Raw genomic sequence first — 24,910 nt, forward strand, 5'->3', positions numbered from 1 at the left:
AAGAAAGACAAAACAAAGCAAACCTCCTAATTACTGTTAAAATGAAACAAAGGCACTTTCTTATTATGCAGGATGCACATTTGTCTGTAGTGGGCTCTTGTAGAGGTCTAGGACTATCACTCACATAATGTATGAAAAGATGTAATCCCTAGGTATATACAAATCTTTGCCAAGTGTTTTTAAAGCTAGAGTCTGTAGCAACACATATTTTGCAGCAAATATTTAGAATGAAATATTTCATAAAGTACTTCAGCACTTCTTTGAGTGTTTAATTTATCTGACATAAAAGAACAAGAGTGTATAGCATTTTCCTGTAAGTGGATGTAAAATACGCATTGCATGGATCCCTATAATTAAAAAAACAGCAAATCATTGTCATTAATGCACAAGCAAGATCATAAATGAATACATTATTAAGTCCTACTGAATTAATGTTTAACTGCAATAGAGTTGAAATTGAATGAGGCAATTAATCAGAGTAAGAAGTGAAAAAAAAAAAGCCACATCTGTCTCACTTTGAATACATTGAGCAAAACGACCTTCAAAACGGCACTGCCAATCACACCACGCCGCCCACTGATTTGACAGTCTTGGTGCCACCACAGAGAGAAAGTTTAGTCAGTGTAACAGAGACAAGCTTTCCATCTGAGTCACTTCATGGGTACATCTCACCCTGAGGGAATAAAACATTATGTCTCAAGGGCCTTGTTTCATAAAATCATGAATGTTCTGATGAAGATCATGCTGGTTATAAATGTGAACTACATCTGCTCAAAGTCACCAGAAGATGAAACTGGGGGAGTTGACATACATTAATGATAATTTTTACAGGCTTAATGCTCTTCAACATCTAGGGGAGGCTAAAAAAATTATGTTCAGAAGCTTTTGTTCCACGGATTGTGCTTTGATCAACTAAAATACATTAATTTAAATTTCCCCTCATCAGTTTTCAACTCTGTAGTGGAATTTTCTTTAACGGGTTAATTAAACTCCATCAGGTTCTTAACTGTTGAAAAGTCTTAGTTCAATTTATTTCAGAGTTTAAGGAGGAGTAAAATGATAATACTAATGATGATAATGACCCTTATCCTAGCTAAAGCTTTTTGCACTTCCCATGTAGAACAGTATCTATTGTTCACCAGTCCTACCTTTGACAGATTGGTAGGGATATGTACTTTTCTTCTGTGTAACATATTATGAATATTAAACAATATTTAAAAAGAAAAATCCATTGGTATTTTTGTAGCAAGTTCTTAAGCAATAATTATCTTTGAATAAAGATTTTTTTTTTTCACCCTCAATACAAATGAACTGCAAATTTTCCAAGCCACAATTGTTTTACTACATTGCATTGATGGAGCGACTGGCATGTAGGTAAATCAGCATACTCCCTTCCCTTTCAGCAGCAATAAAGACTAAGTTCAGGATTTTCTGGTTAAAAAAAGGATTTTTCAGGTATTCATTGATAAAGCAGCTAACAATCAGGGGTTAAGAAAGTTTGCTAAGGAGTGGTTAACCTGTTCCTACACTCCTGCTGTAGGCACACTAGTAAGTGTGTTAAAGTCATCATATTACTTTATAATGCACAATAGTTTCTCATTTATCACAATATATTGTTTTTTGCACCAAAAAAAAGCTAAGTCAGGCTATATTGTTATCTTTCCATTAACATTTTGCAGCCACATATTTTCCCATAGTGCCTAAAATGGGTACTGGAGGTGAACATGACTGGCTCTGTACAGCACCTTGGTTCATCAGCAAAACTAAAAGTTCATTTCAGCTACTGTAGAAAGCCTGAGGAACACAGACCAGCTATGCCTTCTCTCTGTTCCTGTTTATTAATGGGTATGGATCAGAGAAGGCCCTGGGAAGCATCAGGTCTCCTTTCCTGAGAAAAGTGACACCTGGCATGTGCCAAAGCTCTCACTGGATAAACATTATTCCCTTAAAGGACAGGGAACAATACTCTTCCATATTTTAAAGGGCATTTAGACAATTTCCCAGGATACATTTTCGGGCTGGCAATCTTTTCTTTGGATACCAGTGTGAGATGCAGGCATGAGCTGTGACCCAGGGTATCACTCTGGAGGAGCACAGCAGGATGGAACAGGGCTGCTCCAGTCTCGGCTGCCAGGTCCAAGACACCACAGCTTGTATTAAACCCATCACAACAAAAGAGTTTAGCAGCACCTAAATGCCAAGGAGGGCATTGATAACAACAACTACCTGCAGGGATAGTTAACTCATCCTGCTTCATGGGAAGATGCAGGATTCAAGGCTGAATCCTGATCTGATCACAGACAATGGTGTGTGTTTTGTTGGCTGCCATGAGACTGATATTGGGATCTGTAATGGAAAGGGTGGGCGAGGAAGGAGGAAGAGAAAGAGGAGAGCACGAGTGGGGGCTTCACTGACACACACAAACCCAAAAGATAAAATCAACACAGCAATTAAGCTTCAACAGAAACAAGACAGTTCTTTTTGTTTTGGTTTGGTTTTTTTTTTTTCCAGTGTGAATGTTAATTACCGTGCCTTACAGCAGAGATAACGAGAGGGTTTTACTGCCTAGCATTTTTCAAACAAAGACATGAAAAATTCATGAGCAGGGAAGACCTTGGTGTTGAGCTTCAGTTTTCTTGTCAAATATTTCAGCTCTGGAGGTCCTTGGGAAGGTTACACAGCAATATTCAAGTCTAAAGGATGCCTGTCAGCTGGATCGAAAAGGAACAGGAGTTTTATAGGCTACATGTGACCTTGTCAACGTATTTTCACTGGCCAACGGCGTCTTCCAGCATCATTCACTCCGTTTACAATAAAAGAGAACACTGAAATGGCTGTTCTGCTAAGGGCACAGCACTCACTACACCAACCTGTCCAAAACACAGCTACTAAGATGGTTCATCTGGTGTCATGAAATGCTGATGTCTGCATATTGCTCTGAAATGGTCCAAATGTACCTTTGTGCTGACAATCAGATATTGGGCTCCAGGGAAACTTTGTCGGTCACAAAAAAATTTATCAGGACTCTACACAGTCCAAAATGTCACCTTTTAAATGGGAAGCAAGATCCCTCTATGTCTGGCATGGCTTCTAAGATCTAAACCTTCTTTTCAACTTACTGGCTTTAGACACACGAATGCTTTGCAAGTTGGCTGCAGCTTTATTAAAACTCAGCTGAGGTGTTTTTTTCCTTAAGATTACAAAAGGAATTGCTGTTTGCTGACATGTAGGTCAGGCATAGATCAAGTGTAAGGAGAACAAGGCTGTTTAGTGGACTAACAAGAAACAAGTGTAACACAAAAGCTTTTGGGATCATGTGAAACTCTTTTCCTTCCCTTCCCTAATCAAATTCACCACAGCAGAAGCAGGAATTTGACGAGGCCTTCAAAGTCTGAACCGCTCAATGTTTTCTTTCCTTGTTAGTTTAATAACAAGAAACCCCTCAGGTGAGTCACTAAGAATCACTCTTCAAATCAAAAACTTCCCTAATCTGTGCTTCCATGCTTTTAAAAATTCTCCTGCATAAAAATTCTCAACATACCACCTCTTCCAGAACAGACCATTGGAAAAGGCAAGCCAACAGCCTACCACAGCCTGTGAGCTCTGTCTGTGTTGATCTCACAAAAACACCACACACCAGAAGCATGGAACATGCTGCAAGAAGAGGTGCCTTAATTGTGAATTTGAGGTAATTTCTTAATTAATCTCACTTCCCAGAAAGCTTTTTTGGCAAGTAGACAGATTTAACATATGCTTAAGTCTCTGAACTTAGGCAAGAACCTTCAGATAAAAATATTACTAAACAAGGAAAAACCTCTCATAATCATGGCAGTGTGTTTAAGATCTCAGTGGAGCCAAAACTTCACAAATGTATACTCATTCTCTCCCACAGCACTGTTTTGAAATGAGACTTCCTTAGAACCCCAAATTTCCTGGTCTGAATGGTTTGCAGGGGTTCCCTGTACCTGTGTTAGGCTTAGTTTCATATGTAACACCTTATTGCTGCTGGTGATTCAAGAGCCTGGGAGGTTCTTCTCTTGCTAGTGTTGGTGCCACTAAATGCAGAAGGGTTTTGGCAGTCACAGAGGTACTTATCAGAATTTTCTAATAATGACACTGGAATTGGAAGGCAATACTTGATTAGGTTTCCCAGTACTGTGGAAGTAGGAGTAAAGCTGCAGCCCATCAGTTAAAGCAGAAGACTCTGAACACTCATGAGCGATGCTGTCAAATCCCCAAAAGTGTCTGCAACCAAAATCAGGAAGTTTTAAGTTTCCAAGAACTACAAACACCTACAAGCAGCAAACTCTTCAGTCAATATACTTTCTCCTTCACATCTGCTAAAATTTTACTCAACTCTTGCCATCATGTCCCTCCCCCGGAAAAGAAATGGGATTCAACTTCTACTCTAAAAGCAAAACGTTATTAAGAATACTAAGTCTTTGTTTTAAAATTAAGTGACAGGAAAGAATGCTAGCAGCTTCTTTCTCTTCTCTTATAAACTGTTGCTGATGAGTGCCATCCTGGCCTTTGAAAGATAATCTGTTGATGTTTAGAGGAAACACAGTAAACAAGAGATGTAAAGTCAAAGGCAAAGTAAATAAACACACTGGCTTCATCAATTCTGTATCTTAGCTGGGTGATAAAGAAAGAAGCAGTGCATTTAACCTCAGCATGCCTCTCTCAGTGCCCTGTGTGACAGCCACAGGCCCTGAGCTCCCACACCCCGCTCCAGGCACGCAGCTCTCCAGCACCGCTGCCTCTCAGCTCCTCTGGGTGCAGCAAGGCACAGCACTGCTCTTCCCAGCTGCTCTTCCCCATGCTTTGCTCCCTGGCTGCACTCCTCTGAGCAAACAATCTTCTCCTTCTTGGGACGCGTATTTTTGCTGCAGGAAGTGTCTTTCAGAGATTTGCCTTCCTGGCAAAATTGTGAGGATGGATTCTCAGCTGCACTCTAAATCTGCTGGGAACAGCGAGTGGGGATAGACAGCTGATGTAAAATTACTAATTTTGCTTTTCTAAAGCTGACACTGTACTCACTGTGTCTTTTGGACAGCCTACACTCTCAAATCACATCCACATACGGCTGTTTCAGTGCTTGGTAGACACATGCAGAATTCAGCACTGGGTGTGGAACATTTTGGAAGTTTCTGGTCCCAGTCTGAGCCTGATTTCAGCATGACTAGCAGAACAGTACTTTGTGACTGCTAAGAAAACACCTGGCCTGTTAAAAACCAGGAGAATTCAAAATCTTCTATTTGCTGCTCTTGAGACCTGAGCTTGCACCTCTTCATCATGCAACACCGTGGTGACCCACAAATGAAAAAGAAAAAATAAATATACCTCCATAATAATTTCTGAGTCTGCACTGGGGAACAGCAGAGCAGGGTTCAGGTGTCAATCCTGCACTGATGCCGAGTTTCCTCCCTCTCTGAGGTTACTGAAATCCTGACCAGCTTCCTTCTGAAATGAGTGTTTGGGCTCCACCACTCACTTTCAGTATCAGTGAGCACGAATCCTTCGCAAACCATTTTGTTTCAGTCTTCACTCCTGCCAAGTGCCTTCTTTTTCTGTTTGTTTTATATCCAACAAAGCTGTCGCTTCCCCTGCCTGTTCTTCCCTTGCACTCCTGTCTGTTCCTGCCATGGTGGCAAGTGCTGTCTTTCATTTCAGATCACCACAATGTTGCAGGTGAAATCTCTTATATTACAGAGCAGCTCATGCACAAAGAAGTTCTGACTAGAGAAAAGTGTCCTGTAGATTTTCATATCAGTATCTCAGCTGGACCAATTTGTAGCTGGTTTGTGCTCTGGAGCTCCTCACTGAGAACATAATGGAGCAAATGAGAGCAGGTTTTGTCCACTGTTGCTGGCCCAAAACATTCATCAAGCTTGAGCTGCAGACCCAGCAACTGCACCACTTTGCTCCAGCTTTAAATAAGAACATATCTCTATGTGAGTCACCAGTACTACCAGCATGACCAATTTGGTTTCTGCTTTACCAGACATCCTGTAACTAAACCTCCAAGGGAGAAGACAAACCTAATGACTGTATATAAAACAGTGGATCCCTCATGTTTTTCCCAGATAGTCCTAGAAACAGAGAGCTTGAGCTGAAACATGGCTGGCAATGGCTTTGCAAAAAATTAAAATGTACTCATATTCAAAAAGTAAACAGAGAACTAACTTAAAGCTGGCCTATCATTTGCCATGGAAAAGGCATTTACTTTAGGTATAAGGGGAACTTCCATGGTACCAAACCACAGTCTGTCTCTGCTTATACCTTCAGACATCTCTGCTTGTGTATTTTTAAATTACTACCCAGCACATTTATTTTTCTGGTTTGGGTCCAATCTACAAGATAAAGTCTGATTGAAGAGATAGAAAAGACAAATCCTTCACCAAAGAGGAGAAGATCTAAAGCATGTCTGCTCCCAGATTTCCTTCCTCTAAGAGGTTTATTTCTGTTTATTACTTACTAATATGTTTAAACTGCATTGATATCTTACCTTGACATTTTAAAGATCTATGTTTAAAAAACGATCTGTCTCTACTAGTAATGCAAATAAGATTCAGAATCACAGATTGATCTCCAGGGAAGCGTGTCCACGTCCCCAAGACACGAGACACCTCGGTCCCGCTGGGGCCATGGTGGCTGCAGTTAAACCCTAAATAGCTGGGGCAGTTTCAGGTCCCAGCTGAGGCTCTGAGTGATGACTGATCTCCCCAGCAGCACCTGCACGTCCCATGCTTGGCTACCGCTCGCTCTCTCGCTTTCATGAGAACCAAAATTCAGCCTCCTACACATCCACCACAAAGAGGAAACTCGACACAGACGCAGCCAAATCGATCGTGGCCAATGGTTAAGCAGAGGGGAATGTACCAGGCAAAGCCACCAGAAGAGTGACTAATCTGCTGGGTGAAACGTGGCCAACCTCCACCATCCTGATCTGTGAAATCACAGTGTCCTCCATCCCAGGCTGATTTGAGAAAATAACGCAGCTGCAGGGTCAGTTTTATCATGGCTTAAGCTCTTTTCCTGCTGAGCTTAATAAAAGATGGAGAGTACTCAACTGATTGAGGCATCTCTTACAGTGGGTTGGTGACTCATCTGGGTTAAGAAAGAATTCAGGGTTTTTCCTTGCTCACAGGCCTGTATTTCAAACAGTGTTTTCTTTTGACTATTCTTGTTTTCATTTCATCTGGTTTCCATTGAGTAAAATTAGAAGCATAAAGCTTAAACTATATTGTGGACTGGTGAAACATTCAAACACACAGAGGAGTTTGTATTGAATGCAGGCCATTTGCTGAGGCTCATTATCAGCTAAGCATCGCCTAACGAGGGCTGCCAGATTAACTGTCCTCAGCCATGCAACAGGAGAACATTTCCCTTGTCTCCAGCTGCCTATCCAGGATTTTTTCATTCATAGATCTGGCTTATAGCTACATATAGAGACTACTAGACACAAGAGCTCAGAGGCACAGGTGGGCTGCTTTGGGTGTACTGAATGTAATCCTGAAGGAACCTTTGAACACTAGATACTTGCTGTTCACCAGCATCAGAAACACGGCAAGGCACAGGTAACACAAAAGTGTATTTGGCAATAACAGTAAAGGGAATAAAGTAGATTTGTTTTCGATATACTGAAAAAATAAAGCAACTTTCTGGAGTTTAGAGACATAGTTCCTCTAAACTCCAGATGCTACATCATCTTCATACTGAGCTAAATGGCCTCAGTTGATCCCCACATTCAGATGCCACAACCTAAACCCTAGATCCACATAATTCACTGGAAAGGAGACTGAAAAAGACTTAAATAGGAGACCCTATCCAGTATTACTGCCTTACTCATGTTAAGCATTGCTCTCTAAGCTATGAATACAAACTTTCAGGCAAACTCATTTGAGACTTTACCAGGCTGTAAAAAGCCTGCACTTGTGTGCATTCTACTAAACTACTTCAGGGTCCCATTAATGGAAAAATGGCTGAAAATTGGATTCATTAAGCCCTGTAGGGTGCAGAAAATTCTTCCTGTTGCGAGACCTTTGTGCTGCTGCAGGTAACCATGTATCCATTTGGGAAAAGTCAAACAAGAAATCCAACATGACTGCCCAGATATTTGTCTCAGCCATGGCAGGATTTGCCCAGCACTCCACAGCCTAGCAAAGCCCAAAGGAAACCTTAAAAAAGATCACCTGAGATGGTTCAGTCATGGTGGTTTTGTTAATTTTTGTCTTATAATTGACATCCTGGAGCCTTCCTACTGCTAGTAGTGGAAGTTGCTCTTTTACCAAAATATTGTATCATTTCTGACATTAGCACCATGGGAATTCACTGTTATAGAGATCTATATTCCCAGGCTGCTTTTAGATTGGGTTAGCAAACAATGTATGAATGCTGAACTATTCCAACAGATCTACTATTCCCACTCTTTTGAGAATAACAGGAAAAAAATGCAGTTAGGCAGGCAAAATCTTCTGTTTTCTCTATGAAAAAACCCTGTAATGAAGAAACACTTTTTCTTTTTTTTTTAAATGCTCTGGATTAAGTCTCAAAAATCATGCTATCAACACAATATAAACATTCTTTCTAATTAGGAAGAACTTCTTATCTATTTGAAGAGAACTAAGACTGTGGTCCACATTATCACACTATTAAGAAGGATGTTATGCCACGATTTCCACATGGGAATGCTTTTTTTTCTTAATAGCACCACAACACTTCTTTAAAATGGTGTGACAAGTGTCATGGCTCTTAACAACACTTTGTTATCTGAGCAGCTGGCTTTGGGAAGGAGATGTGGCACCAGGAACTCCGGCGGCAGAAGCAGCCTGTCAATCACATCCCGTAGCCATCGCTCCATCTTTGTCATAACTCGCCCTTGCCCTGTTTCAAAAGAAGGCAGAGGACTGGAATCTGTTATTTAGATGATATCTGACAAGTCTGTTTAACATTCAAGGCGTTCTCCAGGGAATCAGGGCTCTGGGATCCACCACAGCCACTGAGTCCCCAGGGAGCTGCCGGGCCGGCCGCTCACCGGGGTCACAGCTCTGCCTTGGTCACAGATTGAGAGGAGCCAAGTGCAGGCATACAGCTGAACTCATTATTATATTTTAAATGTTTCAGGAACCTCAAAAACACATTAAGTAATGCAATAATAAAACTCTCAGTGAACCTGTGCAATAAAATCCATCAACAGAGGAGATGGGTAATATAATCTCTTTAGAAAAAAAAAATCCTCTGCTCTATGCCTGAATTACCTTGTGCACCACAAGATAGAGGATTTAGACTATGGCAACGGACTGAAATCTCTCTTCAGGGACATCCTTCTCATAATTGTACATTCATGCCTCTCTCCCCAGTAGTAGCCTAAATACAATTTACCGTTGCACACATTTTTATAGGGTTTCTGCAAATCCGCCACTTTATTACCACCCCGGTTATAAGGGGCCACACGGCAATTCCTAAGGGTTCACTAACTGAGCAAGATATTAAGCTTGAATAAAAAGAATCAAAAACGTCTATCTACAATTTATAGTTCTCTATAAAGGACCTTGGGGAACTGCAATTTGAAGGTGAAAAGTAAATGGAAAGCAGATTTCAGCTGAAAAATTCCATATGATCGATGGAAGACTTACTGAGAATTATCCAGAGAGGTTTTTAAGGTGTGCTAGAGGTAAAAACATCCAACTCCAAATTACACACAAGACACACAACATCCCGCTGTGGATACATCTGATTAATCAGGTCTATTCAGAGCTCAGTAACAGCTGCCTTCTTTATGCACATCTCATGAAAGCAACCCTATTTTACACCTTTCTTCAGAAAAAAGAAAGGTAAAAATAAGATTTGAAAACCCCTGTGAGAGCCCAGAGTACCTATCACTCTCCCAGTTTGTCTGGGAGAGCCTGAGGTGCAGAGGTGAAATCTCTGCTCTGAACCAAGCCATGACCACTTGGGAGTGGAGCAAGTGACCTAACTCAGCTGTGCCTCTCTTTCCCTCTTGGTGAGTGAGGGAGTTTCAGATCTTTCACCATTTCTGTGTTTTCTGAAGCCGGCATGAAAATGTTATAGGAATGAAAGCTATTATATCACTGTTTTTCGTCTTCCTAAAGTTATAAGAACAATAACATACAGTCACTGAGACATCTAATTATAACTAGCAAAAATTGAGAGGAAAAACTATGCAGTTAATTATAATTACCTACAGAAATTAGGAATAAATTCAAGTATTTAATATGAGCAAAAAGAAGTGAAGTGTGGATAATGTGGCAGATGCATGCTCTTGCCAGACTCAGAAGGTCTGAATGTGGCAGTCCATCACTAACACCATAATACCTTGTAACACTTGAAAATCAAGATCGGATGTTTTAGTGAAAGATAAACTATCTCTAGTGCTCCAACACCCCTCCACGTTTGGCTGAGTGCAGCCCCCCCTGGAGCACATGAGGAACCAGGAATGGAGTCCTGATAAATGGTTCTTCCTTCTGAAGAGAGGGGATAAAACCTCTGCTGTCTTATTCCTCAGCTGCAAAGCATCCAGTGATGTGCTTGGCCCACTGAATCTATGGAATGGAATGTGCCTACAGGAATTACTCTGCACTCCAATGTTTTTTTCCCTGATCCCGGCCACTGCTCCAGTACAGGATCTTGTAGGATGGAGGGATGGGATATTTCCAGGCAGTGTTGATGAGGAGCAAAAATATTTATCTCTGAATCTTTGGCAATTTTTGAATAGTGTCATAATCCTCAGAATCTGTGGAATCTGAAACACTGACATATGGTAATTAACCCTCTTTTCATCTCTTTTTGATTCAATTGCACAGGATAAGTATAGTAATGCATAACAGGTGGGAAAATCTGTATTTTATTTATTTATTTTTGCTTTGAGGTGATGGAGATAAAAATCATAGACTGCATTTGATGCAGAATCAAATGAAGACGTGCTGCACTCAGGCTGCTGTACATCCATTCTGCCATGATGTTTTTATTAGTTCTCCTCCTAAGGCTACTGTTAGGTCCAGGAATAACAGCTCAGAAGCTGGGTTGTGAAGGTGACACTCTTCTGCATGTGCTGTGACCTTTATGCTGGTGCTCTGGACAGCAGCACAGCTCCACCAAGTCACTTCCCATTATTTATGACAATTTGAGCCTTAATAAATCATGCTCAGAGACAGTGTGATTTCCCAGCTAAGGAAATGCATACCAGGAGGAGGTAGGTGCAATCAAATGTCTTGGGAGTCCATGGATGATGGGCTATTAGAGGAAGATGTGTGGGGAGGCAACCTTGGTTTTACATTGGCAGACTTTCAGTGGAGGTTTTTTCTGGAAATCACATTCCCTGTTGGCGCTTGGTTCGTCATCCAACCCTCCTTCCTCCTCCTCCTCCTCTCCCATCCTGCTTCCCCCCTCAGCTATCGAGAAGGCTCTTGGCAAAGTCTGTCTCTAATATGTGCTTGCATATGGCAGAACATCTATCTGGATGGAAGCAACCACACATTAATGTATAACACAAATAGTGAACAATGATTCATCGGAACAGGCTTGATAGGAAGGGCTGCTTTTTTCAAATCTGGGCCTCAGTAAAGCTTTGAAGGATAATTTCCACTAAAAATTGGATCAGGTCCATCAAGAAGAACACAAATCCCTGTTTCCTCCAGATTGTTTCACTCGATTCACTAAAATGTTTATTCTACACTCAGAAAAAAGTTGCTGGAATTTCTAAACTGCATTAAAATTAATCCTTTGCTTCTTTACAGTTGCCTTTTTCAGTGCTTCCTTTGTTCCAAGCTGGCGCTTACAGGAGCTTTCATAACCAGCAGGCAATCACATACATCCTTCCTGTTTGCAGTTTTTACTGTACTTTACACAAACAAAAAATGTGGAACAGTCCAAAGTACATCTCAGACATCTGAGAAAGAAGAAGGTAAATGCTGCTAACAGATCCCAGCAGAAGACAAAATGAGGATAAAGCCACCTAAGACTTGAAATGGAGCTGCCTTATTAACTCACATGTACCTTGTGAAAATAAGCTCATGGGATAACCCAGCAAGACTCACACAACCCCACAGTGCTCCTGAAGCACAGATCTGCTCTGAAGGGACAATCTGAACACCAGGATAGTAGCCTTACAAAGGGAGGTGGAAATTAGTACACAGAAATCCCATGCCAGATCATAAAAGCATCAGTTCTGACACCTAGGAAAGGACAAGGCTTGCCCTACAGCATATCTTACAAATTAATATGTAAAACACCAGAAGCCTTCACTCCTTTGCAGTGCTCTTCAGCTATCTGGCTCATATTAGGCTCTAATTCCAAGTGAGTTTTAATTAAGGACTCTTTCCAGTGCATACCTCCAGCAGGTTGGAATAGCTTGATTTCAAGGTGCTGGTCAGCCGTGAGAAATGCTCAGTGGCCAGTGACACTTTTCTGTCCCTCTCCTTAGCACATGGAGACCAGATTCAGTGAACGAGCAGCGAGTCACACGCTGGCTGACTAAAGCCCTTCCTCATCAGCTGACACTGAAAACAGACACTCACCTCTGCAGCAAGCACTCCAGGATGGTTAACAAACCCTTATTACCTTTTGTGAACCTGGGTCTCATCAAAATTTAAGCAGACACGTTGTCACACTTCAAAAACATCCTATTTCCTGCCAATGAAACAGCGAATTGCTGCTTAATGTTCTCCAGTGGTATTTGTTATAGAGCAAGTCTCTGGTACCCTACAAAACACACTCACTCCCCAACAGCCCTGTGCATCTGAAAATAGACAGGGCTCAGGTGTTTTTACTACAATGCCATGAAAAAATCCTGTGAGTGCACTGAGAGGATAGGCCTTGTCTACACGAGCATTTGATTTTGTTAGCCCTGGTGCAGCTGCACTGCTGCTGAAAACAGGACAGAATATTCAAGTGGGAAGGGGCCTTTAAGGAAAAAAGAAGCTGTATGGTTTTATGTACCTATCTGTACCTATACACATCAGTGGAAAAAGACTGGCTGATTGCTACATCTTGAAAGAGAGAAAATACTTTTAGTTGCATCCTTATCCTTCTATCTACTGACTCACCCATCTACCTGTCTGGTGATACAGTGGGAAAAAATACTTCATCATTTGCCCTTGCCCAAGCTTTGGCTATGTGCCACACCAAAACATCATAAAAGACATTTGCTGCTCCAAAGCTAAAGAGGCAGCAGGGAATGGCCATGTGCAGGGTTGTAGAAGCTCTGGAGTGGAGCTGAAGGCTCTCAGTCCTGCTCTTCTAACAGACCCACCACCACCACCACTTCATGCCCAGTGCTTCAGAGATGGCTTTTCATTCTTTACGGGACAACAGGAGCAAGTACAGAGGGATGGAAAGAAGCTTTATCCCAGCGTGTATGAAGCACCTGGATGGAAACCACCATCAGAGGGCAAAGCTGTCTTTGCTCTTGCAGGAAAAGGTCTCCCTGAAATTACTGTTGTAAAAAAACAAATGTACAGGGTTTGCTGCCACACAGCTACTGCTTGACCATCAGCCACTTTTTGCCCCGGGAAGTGGTGGAATTGCCATCCCTGGAGATGTTAAAAAAATGAGTGGATATGGACTTGAGGTCATGGTTTAGTGGTAAACATTTGGTGGTGGTGCTACATGGACAGCTGGACTTGATGATCTTGGAGATCTTTTCGTACCTTAACAATCCCATGATTTCTGTACTTTGCTCTCTTTGGAGGATGAGAACAATCCTTTAATTATGGAAAACAACAGTTAAAATGTCTTTGCAAAAGTAGGGGAAGAATAATAATGCATATATGTATGAAATGTTACACAGTTGCAGTGGACTAGAGACAATTCTGTGCTAAGAGGCTGCAGTGGGAACAATATGCAGTCTGGATGCCTTTTTTCTTTTTATTGTTTATTGCTTAAATGAATGATGTTCATAAGGTTTCCCACAGCCCCACAGAGTACTGACTGATATCAGTGCCAGCCACACAGGTCAATAAAGAGAATTTCTCTATTACCACAATGATTCATGAAAGTCATTACTCCCACTTTGAGTCGCTTCCCAAAAAAATCTGCATGTAGCAGCACACTTGCCAAATGCTCTGTGTGTGCTCTTGGTGAAACTGGTGCAGACATGGTTTTGTGAAACAGGACTGGAAATACTGAGAAATGTGGAGGACACAGAGCACATGCAATCTCTGAGGATAATTATAAATGCTGGACTGAGCAGGAGCAGCTGCACAGTGGGGTCTAATGGCTCCCCACTCTGTCACACCTCCTGCCATGAGGAATTCAGAGAGATGGGATGAAGTCAAGTGCCACTGAGGAGCTCTTGGCTCCGTCTCCAGCCCTGCTTCAGGATTTCACTGAGAAAAACCATCTCTACACAGCTGGAACCCAGACCCTGCCCACCACACCCAGCATCTCTGTCTGTCTCGCACACACTCAGGCTTACTTTCTTTTTTTCCTGCTGGCAGGAGACACCTTATCTAGAAGGTTATGCATTACTGTGATACATTTGCTTTTGAAGTACTGAGTGGCTTTTAGAGTCTGGCATTTTGAACTTTCAGGAGGAAGAATGTTACTCTCACAGCAAACTTTGAAGTCTGTTTCCTGAACACATTAACTGTTTACTCTCTTTTTCTCTCTCTTGGCCACTTTAGGCTCCTCCAGAGTAAACACAGTCCTCAGACCCAAAAAATCTTATCATCCAGGTATCAAATAACATCCCAAACACAAGAAATTAACCCACCTATTCAAAACACAGGCAGTCTGAGGAATGACACCATATCTGTAATAAGGGGCACAGTCCCCTCTTCACATACTTGTCATTTACATTCTGTGAATGTGGCATCTTTTGCCAGTTTTAAATGCACATCATAAGAATCAAAAGCTATCACCAAATATTCTTCCTTTTCCAAATCTCATCAGTAAGAGCAAATCTGGATCTAACTCATCTTTCAAGGTCAAGCATTTTGGTTCCTAATCATCACCTGTGTCCTGCGGATTTTTAAGAAAAGCTTAGTTGTGTGTTTAAAAACTACAACTACAAAAAGAAAGAAAAAAAAAAAAAGACCACATCAAAGAAATCTTTGGCTGTATTTGTGTATTCGACCACTTCCAAAAAAACTAGGTCATAATTTCATATTCAGTTACACAATCACTAAATCCAGCAACAACTACAGAAGAACCTGATCCTGTAATTTATTCTATTCCAAACATAAGTTTAGGATAACAAAGATTCAGCCTGATAACTTCCCTCATTTAATGTAATTCTTTGTCATGAAAACAGAAACAAAAACAAGTTCTTTGCGTTAGGCTGTGTTGTCAATTTAAATACCTTTGAAAAGACTTTTGTGGTTGAGTGACCTGGGCTGGCTACGTGCTCAAAACAACCAGCCCTCCATTAAAGAACAAAGAAAAGTATGCTTTACTTTTTATCTGATAAACTTACATCCTGATCTTAACTGGTAAAACTATTTTGCAAAATTTGACTTCTTTTGCATTAAAGAAACAAAATTTCTGACTAGAGTTGGATTTTTTATTTAAAACTGTCAATTTAGAAGATACTAATGTTAACAAGCATAAACCTGCAAAACTCCACCCAACACAGACAGTGGAGTTTTGTCAGTGAGTCACCCATTCCTCCTTAGCAGAATTAAAATATATATTGATTCTTTAGCTTCTTTGCAGTAAAACATATTCAAAGCAAGTGTTAATAAACATTTCTCAGTTTCTGCTTCAACCTGATCGGCTGCTTCTTGCTATCCTTCTAAGAAACAGGAGGAGAAAACCTGCTCAACTCATGGAAAAGAAATGGCTTTTGCAAAACTGCAACTTCAAGAGAAAACCAGTGACAAATACACCCCACAGCAGCCTGGGTGATGGTGTAAGCCAGGCATCTCCTCGTGCTGCAGTAAATGTCTGAGCTGAGGAACAAAACAACAAAAAGGTGCACCAGAAGAGCACAGTAGAGAAGACATAAGCCCACCTTGCTCACAGTCATTCCCCTTTTTCCCTCTGCCACAAGTGCAGGCAATGAGAATTAATCAAGGAAACACATGTACCCAAGATCTCCCTCTGGAGTGCCTTGATCTTAAGAGTACATTCCTTCCACATGTGTATCTTCTCAATCTTACCATATTGTTTTTCCCGTGAAAGCTTATGAGAACATTCTGTGCCTTCTTTTTGCTCCCACCCTTCCCAGGAAAAGAGAGATCCAAGAATTTCAGAGCTTTTGAGCTCATACTTGCCCTCTGCATTTGGGCAGAATTCCTACTGCTGATTCAGGAGCTTCAGAAGATGGAAACTAGAATTACGTATCTGTTCATATGCTGGACACAAGGGCTTCTTTGCTTTAAGCCAAAGCTAGGACCACAGTGATTATAAGCTAATCATTATTGTTTCAAAATTTCCTTCACTGGGTTTGAAGAGATTTATTGGTAATATAATTGTTTTTATTCCTGGATGAACAGAAAACTAAACAAGAAATGGTGGGATGGTAAAACTGGACAAATTCAGAAATCTGGTGCAAGATAGTGGGCCGCTGCTGCTGCTGCAATATGAAAAAGCAGAAAGAAAAACAGTGGATTTGAACCCTCCTGAGGACGAGGCTGGAAGCAGCTGTGATATGCAGTATGCACAGGAAAGGAGACGAGAGGTGTCTGTCCAGCTATCCTCCCAGAACACTCCCTGCCCCATTCCCTGGCCTAGCTGCTGTGCTTCATCACTGCTCTGAGTCTCCTGACCCAGCCTAGGAGAGCTGAGCATGACGTGAACTGGCCAAACCCAAGTTACCACACTCACAATATGAAGGAATAAAATTACCTGGTTTGGGTTATACATAAAGTGTGAAAGGAACTGGTTCCATCTGGCCCTGAAAACTACTCTTTTATGAAAGAATATTCTGTACTTTACTATGTTGGCTTAAAACTCCCTAAAGCTCTTGGCCACCTGTATTTGATCACCTGCAGTCTGACTGTGAGCTGGCTGCTCAGCATCACTCATGCAAGCACCCTCCCTGTGCTCAGCCTGCTCTCACACCCACAAGCCCCACATTTCACACCTCCACGGCTGCTCCCTGAGTCACAGGGATCACTTTCGTCCCGAAATTTAAACATTTGCTTGAAAAATCGAGATGTGAAAAAATGGCAAAAAGAAATAATTAAAAACTGGCTTGAGAATCCAGAACTTCACGCTTGCAAATGCTGCGCTGGCTTGCCTGGTTTTTCTTAAAAAGTCATCCCCTCTGCCCCGAGAATGAGGTTTTCCTAGAAGGAGACTTGGAGGGCTGTTTCCTTTTCCAAAACCTCAGTGCCACCAGTGCTGGTGGCTGCTGCTCCTTTGCAAGGTGACAGCCCTGTCCCCGTCCTGTCAGACGCCGCTGCGCTCAGCCTCGCTTGGCCCCTGGCCTAGAACCTGCTCTCGGCTTCCTGGCTGCCATTTGGCATGTTTTGTCTATTTCTGTTTTAACTCCTTTTCCTTTCTTAGAACATTTTCCAGGCTGGGAAATTCAATCGGAGGCTGCCCCCAGTGGCTTGGCTGCCAGCAGGGAGGTTTGCCAGCCCGGAGCTGGCAGGGTGAGAATTGGATGCTTCCGATCCCGGCTCCTCTTGGACCTTGTGCCCCCGGCTTGGCCTGGGCACTGCTGCAATGGCACTGAGAACATGGGGTGTCTCTGCCTCCCCATTTCCCCTGGGGAACACGGCCAGGACTCCTGGTTTTTCAGTACTTGGCTATTCCAGTCAATGACAGCAGCTAACCAAGTGAGAGGCACAAGGGAAAAACACGTTAAAGGAGGATGGGACACGTTCTTTTGCCTTGAAGAGGCTGTTGAAGACTCACCACCACTGAATAAATGTCAAGAAGGTGGAAATAAACCTGAACCTTGCTTCACCTCCAAGTTGCCACCACTTTGGGGGTTTTGCTGACACAGAAAACTTGGACACTTTGTACATTAATGTCTCTCTCTTCCTATGAAAGATCTACACACAAAAGGTAAAAACGTGGGGTGGAATCGAGGCAGTGCCAAGGACATGGTCAAGAGGGAAGGGAAGCTGGACTGCAGTTTCAATGCTGCCATGTAGCTCACAGAACCAACAGCATGTTAGGCATGAAGACTCAAAAATCCTAAGTAATACAAAATATTGGAATTTGTCCCTTTGGCAAGAGAACTTACTCTAAGAATATAAAAATCTTTGATTTAAACTAAATTTCCATACAATTTTGAATCAAGTTCAAAGCCTTGGACCTTATTGCTACGGCACTCCCCGGCTTACATCCAAGTTATCTAAGAGATTATTGAGTGCTCTGGGATGACAAAGAAAATGTTGACATATTTACAGTTAGCTTTCTATAACTTTTAAGTTACGGAATTGATGTCTGGTATCTGCAGACAATGTGCGTGATACAGACACTGAAAAAAAGGTATTTGCTCATTTGCTCCTTAGACCTTTCACTGCAAGCATTCACGATATAAATAAAAGCAACAAATATTATTTCACTCCCAATACAATTATTTACGTTCCCCCACACAGCCTAATAACAAACATATTTCTTTTCAGCCAACAGAGATCTCAAGTGGTTTAAGGGCTATGCTGCTTTTATCAGAATGGCAAAATGAGCTGCAGCCGTGTCGTAGGGCAGACCCAGCCAGGATAACCCTGTGGGTTATTAGAAGAGTTATAAATACATTTAGACCACACAAAATCCATGTGTGTGTGGATTTCTTTTGTGAAGAAAAAGAGAAACAGACAATAATCTTTGAAGGCCCAAGATCAGAACTGAGTTTCTTTCCTGTGACAGCTCAGGAGAGCGTGTGGTCCATCAGGAGGGTTTTGTCCTGGGGATGCTCCCTGGGGACAGGGCAGGTCACCACGTCTGCTTCCAGCATGACACAACTGCATCTTTCCTAACACGTTCACATTTGCTGGATTTCCTTTGGCAAAACCCTGGTGTGGCTTTGCTGGCCCTTCTGCTGCTGCTCCCTGGGAGGGAGTCTCCTGCACAGAGAAAAGTGACATTCTCACCTCCTGCAGGCACAGCAGGAGACCTGGAACAACCTAACTGAGGTAAGTACTGTGACACAAAAAGCAAATACCACTTCTTCTGCTTAAGTCATGAGCTGTTGCCTATCTTGTTTTAACTGTGTGAGATGCAAGAGAATTTAAAATAAATTACTGAAAAGCTTTTTACTTTTCCCACAGAAAAAAAAAAAAAAAGGAGCCAAAATAAAAGCCCTGAACACTAACAGTTTGACAGCAAGAGTAACCTCCAGTTCAGTGTCAGCTTTAATGGAAGAGAAAACATAAGGAAACGTTTTCATTTTGAAGGTCCCAAGAGACTCTTCCAAACAATACCAAGAAAAAACATTGCAGAAGTGCCAAGAATCAGGGGAGTGCTCCATTTACTTATTTTTATGGTCAGTCACTGATCATGCTGATATTTGTCTTTGGCTCTGAAATCTTAGCTGTGTTAAAATAAAGATAATACACAACTCTGGGTAAATCCAAAAACAAACTGAGACATTCACAGAACTACTGTTGCTATCTCTGAATGATGATTCGTAGTTAATATTTTATATTTTTACCTTACAGATTTCTAGAATAGTGATATCTTTCTGTATTACATTCCATGCAGTGGCTAATTTTCTGTTCAATCTCCTATGCAAGTAGCTAAAACACTTATTCTTCTGCCAGAAGAACAAATCTGAATTTACACATTTAAACCATCAAAATGCTTACCACAAGTTTTAAGACTCTCGGTGGCATACAAAGGCTTCCAATAAAGTATAGGATGCCACAAAATAGAAAAAATAAAGGCAGGTGGCCAAATAAAAATACTCCCAGCTTTCCACAGGGTCCTTCAGACTATGGCATTTACGTACCTTCAGACAACAGCCAGCACTGGAGTTATCTTTAAGATATCAGCTGTCTCACTTGCTCAAGCTTCCACAAACATTCCACCTCTGCAGTGCCTGGGAAAGCCACAGACCCTGGGATGGTGGCCAATGGCCACTGGAACTCTGCAGAGCCCTTGGGGTGAGTGAGTTACAGAGGCAAAACCTGTCACAGCAAATGGGCTCTCCCATTGTACCTGGTCATGCATTATACAAAAATCACCATTTCTACTGTACTGCTGTCCCTTGGAGCAACGGGGGAGATCTGCCAGTGCTCAGATTAGTTACCACCCACTGAACAAAGCACTCAAGGTGGCACACTGCTCACTGCTGAACTGAAGAGCTCTATTCTAATTTTACAGTGTTCCTTAGACGAAGCATCTCATGGCATCTCAGTGACTCTGTCTGGGTTTATTTGATGCTGCCAAATTTCCTCCTCCAATCCTGTCTATCTCCTCTCTCACTGGCCTCTGTATTAATGAGACTGAGCTAACAGATTGTGGCATGTCAACATGCTGAGCTGACATCCTGCTGCCCCCTCCGTGCCTGTCTGACTTTTAAGCTTTTTCTTTCCATTTCCCTTCTGGATTATGTGCAACATGCTCTGTAGTCCAGGAATGCCTCTTGCCTTGGCTGCCTTGCCTCTCTTTTTGGCATGCTCATGGAGCCACAGGGAATCTTGCTGAGGCCGGCTAAGTCACATGTTTGCCCTTTAATGAACATTAAAAATAAAGCAGAATCTCTGCCATTTTGATGTTTCTATTAATACAGGCCACAAGAAAGCTCAGGTTCCCGCTACAAAGATCACAAAAAAACCAAGGGCTTCTGTAGCAGCTGATGCAGAAGGGCTTGATCATATTGCAAAGAAAAGATCAATTATCAGGCAGCACAAAGCACGTGCTCAGTTTAAATTTGTTCAGCACAGCAATTTGGTAAATTTTGCTGTCGCTTTCTGGCATTTCTGAGCTTTGTCTTGAATGACCTTTACTTAAGGATTTATTTTCACTCACTGAACTGAAGATGCTCAGCACAATGGAAAGATGTCTTCGGGAAGTCACCTTATGGGATACATCTTGAGATTAGGAGCTGAAACAGTGACGTTCTTTATAACCCTTTCCTCCCTTCTCTTGGATCCAACAAAGGGGGAGAATACTTGGGGAATTATAACTTGTTTTTTCACAGATGCCCCACGCAGGGACATCTCCTCTGGAGAACAGAAAATGCAGGAGTGCAAAGACGAGGGGGAGGCAGGGAGAGGGAAGGACAACATCCCCAGCACCTCAATTTCAAGTTCAACTACAAACACATCCAGGAAACTCAAACTCCGTCTCTCTAACAGTGATTTGCTGTGTAAAAAGCAACCACCAAACCAAAAATATGACCGTGTTCAGCTGGAGTGACCTTTGCAAGAAATCTAGGGGAAGAGAAAAGAGCAGAATCTTTCCTTCCAAGGGAGGATTGTGAATTGTCTCCCAACTGCACTCCTGAGCGTGAATCAATTTTCTTCCAGTCGATAACTAGCGCAAAGGTTCTAACCTTCATTTGTGCTCCAAATACTCAATCGGGGATGTAGAACACATACCAATTAAGCAATTCAGCTAAAATAAGAAGGCCGTGAACCAACATCGTTGCTGCAGCTGCCCCTGAGGGATCGAGGGTTAGCAGCTTGGGGAAAAGGTAATTTATTGAGCTTAATACTCTGCGAAATGTTCTCATGATAATAAGATTGTAAGATCGTTTTAATATCTGAAGTCATGTTGAAAAGGTCATTTCTCACTTTTTACGCCTACCTAAGTCATGTAAATTAGAGCTACTCAAACAGAGCTGAGGATGTTTGTAGCCTAAGTTTTTCTACGTTTTTGGATGACAGAGAAAAATTATAGTAGTCCCATGTGGTGGACACAACCAGCCAGTGACCATGAGTTTTAGAATAGCAACAGTAATGGAAGCAGCTACTTTTGCTGTTCATTAGGCCAGCACTTTATCTTTGACCTAGCTAGAGCTATACTATTCAGACTTTTGTCCTCCTTTCTAATGTTGTGATTTGTTAAAAAGTTATTTCAAACACACTACATGTAATCTGAAAGGGGAGGGGAATACAGCTGATGTCTTTGCCAGAAGTTTTATAACCCAGGGAAATGGGACATTGGCAATTTCACAAAGTACTTGCCTCTTTCCCAACATGCTTTTTTCCACAAGAGAATTAACTTGGAGATTCTTTTTTTCTTTCCTTATTTTAAAATGCTTTCTAGGCAGAAACTTTGTAGACTTTGCCTCCACATCTCCCAGCCAACATTCCTAAATCACAACTTGCAGCTGCCCTTGCTATTGCAGCCTCAGAGCCTCCATTTGGCAGAGCACCAGCATCATGCCAGGATGTGATGTTTCTGTGATGTGCACAATTACCCAACAGGGATGGAGCAGAGATCCCCAAACACATTTCACTAAGGCCCCTGAATCATATTTGAAACCAAGTCTTCAAAATTTATAACAGCATTAGGCTATCTAGGCCCTTAGTTTCATTTATGTTTTGAAGCTTCAAATCCATCACACAATGGAGCTAAACGAGGGCATTATTCAGAGCAGTAATGCACTTGATCCCATGGAGGCTAAATGATAGAAATCCCATCCTGCTCTCTTCTTTTATTTTCCAGCATCTCCTTCCCTCCTCATCTTTCAGCCCCAACTCTCATCCTTTACACAGCCACTATAAAAAACAACCCTCCCAGGAAAACCTCCCTTGCCACCCCCCTTCCTAATAATTTTTCCATCTCCTTTCTCCTGAACCACTGCCCCATTGTGACTCCTCCCTGGTCAGGCCACAGGCTTTTCAGAGGAAAAGTCTCCTGTTTTTCTCTGCTTGGCAGTGTGCTCCAGAGGTGCTATGCAAACGATTTATTATAACAGATTATGGCCCAGAGTAATTTAATAGACTGGAAAGCCCAGCTGAGGAGAGCCAGCCATTCAGCATTCATAAAGCATGCCACGCTTGTATTTTTCAATACATAATACATAAATCTCTCTGCTGCTGTGGCTCTGTTTTCAGATTTGCTGGGTTTTGTATGTGAAAATTTTCCGACTATTTATCAGCTTGATCTTCTCTGTCAGCCTTTATCATCCCTTACAGTCCACCTGAAAACTCCCTGAAACAGAGAGATCAAGGCAGATGCCAAACAATGTCACAGCCTTCCAGGGGTGGGGCTCTGCAGAGGGCCGTATCCCTCCCTGACAAAACTGCCACCCTTATTATGATACCAGCAGAAGTAACAATAACATCTAGCTGAACCACTCTATCTCAGCAGAAAATCTGGGAGGGAGAAGAAATGTCTCCATGCTTCTCTTCTGGCTTCCTTGGTTAGGTCCAAAGGGTTGGGGGCAAGACACTTGGGAAAAAAGAATTCCCTCTGACATTTGGGGGATTCACTGAGGACAACTCTTCCATGATAATGCTTCACCCCGTTACGATCTGTTTTGCTATTAATTGGCCACACCTAATAACAAGCCTGCCAGGAACTTCACCAATTCCCGTGAGAGCACTCAGCTGACAAGAAGTTCGTGCCAGCTTCCAGGTAACATCCTCCCCCAGCTCCATCAATGCTCACTTTGCTTTTCAGGCTCAGTTTTGCTACGGAACACACGGCATCCAGCTAGAAAGTTTTTCCACTATGAACTGTGCTTTCAAGGAAGGTGATTCACAAATGAAAGACGGAAAATATAATCCTGAAAAAATGAGAAAATGGAGATCCTGAGCAAAAGTGAGAGAAGTTTTCATTAGGCCATGGATTAGAGGTTAAACGTGAAACCTGCTTTTCACTTGGTTAGATAAATGTGATAGTGCGCTTGCATGCAAGGCAAAAAAACCACAAGGAGCTTCAGTTTAGAAGAGCCTTCAATGAGAGGTTCCAATTTGTTGGACTGATGTTGACTGCTCCTAACAGACCATCACAGAAAACTCTTGAGCACCGGTGCTTACAGGGTTGTCTCCTCCTTTCCCCCTCTCCTCAGCAGCTACCGAGCAAGTGAAGTTTCCGAAACACAAGCAGAACTTACGCAACTGTGAAACAATAAATCACGTTTGCCTTGCCTTGGCAGTCTGTCTGCTTTGCAAATTTGCACCCTGCTTGGGACGAAAGTGGCTGTAGGTATTTCATGGGCAGAGCCAAGCAGTGGTTAACGGGAAACCTGCTGTCTGCTCCTTCCAGCACGTGCCAGGCACTGCAGCCTGAGCATTAATAGATGATGAACTGCTATTTGGGAGAAATATATGTTTTACATATAGCTAAATATGTGTTCATAAAGAAAGGCTGAAACCTGTTAATTCCCGGCATTTATGCCTTCAGCCAATTTAAAAAATTCCTGCACAGTTTTGGAGGAGCCAATATTTCTTTGTAGACTGGAAAAATCTCTGCAAAAGGGAAAAATAAACCCTTGAAGTACATGAATAGTACAAATTACAGAATACATTTTCTGCAATTCTCTAAAACTTATCTGGAATGCTACTTAAAAAAATGGTGAGGGTATAAGATTACGTGGAAAAAAATACACACCTTTCACATATGTTTTTTTAGTCAGCATTTTTGTAGGAAATTTTGCAGCATACATGAAAAAAAAGTTTAGAGAAAGGCCAGGTATTTCAAATAGTTTCATTCTTTTCATTAAGATCACTCTTTCCTCTAATTTTTTTTTATAACAACAGCAAAGTCTCTTCCTGAGTTTTTATAAGTTTGGTATGGCACAATCTCTCAATAAGTAAAAACAATAAGTGATGGTCTAGTGGAGTTACTGCAGTCAACATAGAAAAGGAATGTTTATTGCTCAATTAGTGACTTTAAGAAATGCCAGGTCTGTGAGAGACAATGAAGACAGGATTCATCTGGCTATTGTAACTCCAGGCGCCTGGTTCCTAACTCTGGCCAGTCCTTCCTTTAGCCCCAGCCCTCCTCATGATCAATAAAAGGACCAGGCCACATTCAGCTGGATTCTGAGCACTAGAAAACCACAGCCACACCACCAGCCAAGCCCTTTCATGCT

At 42.0% G+C, this 24,910-nt stretch overlaps 1 protein-coding gene and 1 long non-coding RNA gene across 23 annotated transcripts in view; one reads left to right on the top strand and one right to left on the bottom strand.

Annotated features, from left to right (window-relative positions):
* Positions 1-24,910, bottom strand: part of FBRSL1 (fibrosin like 1) — a 502,054-nt gene that overhangs the window by 188,480 nt on the left and 288,664 nt on the right. The gene's annotated exons all lie outside the window — the stretch shown is intronic.
* LOC135282682 (uncharacterized) lies at positions 23,133-23,616 on the top strand. The gene is made up of 2 exons (XR_010348744.1): positions 23,133-23,406; positions 23,494-23,616. It is a non-coding gene; the product is annotated as an uncharacterized LOC135282682 (long non-coding RNA).

Source organism: Passer domesticus, chromosome 17 (assembly GCF_036417665.1).
Source record: "Passer domesticus isolate bPasDom1 chromosome 17, bPasDom1.hap1, whole genome shotgun sequence".
Classification (NCBI taxonomy): Eukaryota; Metazoa; Chordata; class Aves; order Passeriformes; family Passeridae; genus Passer; species Passer domesticus.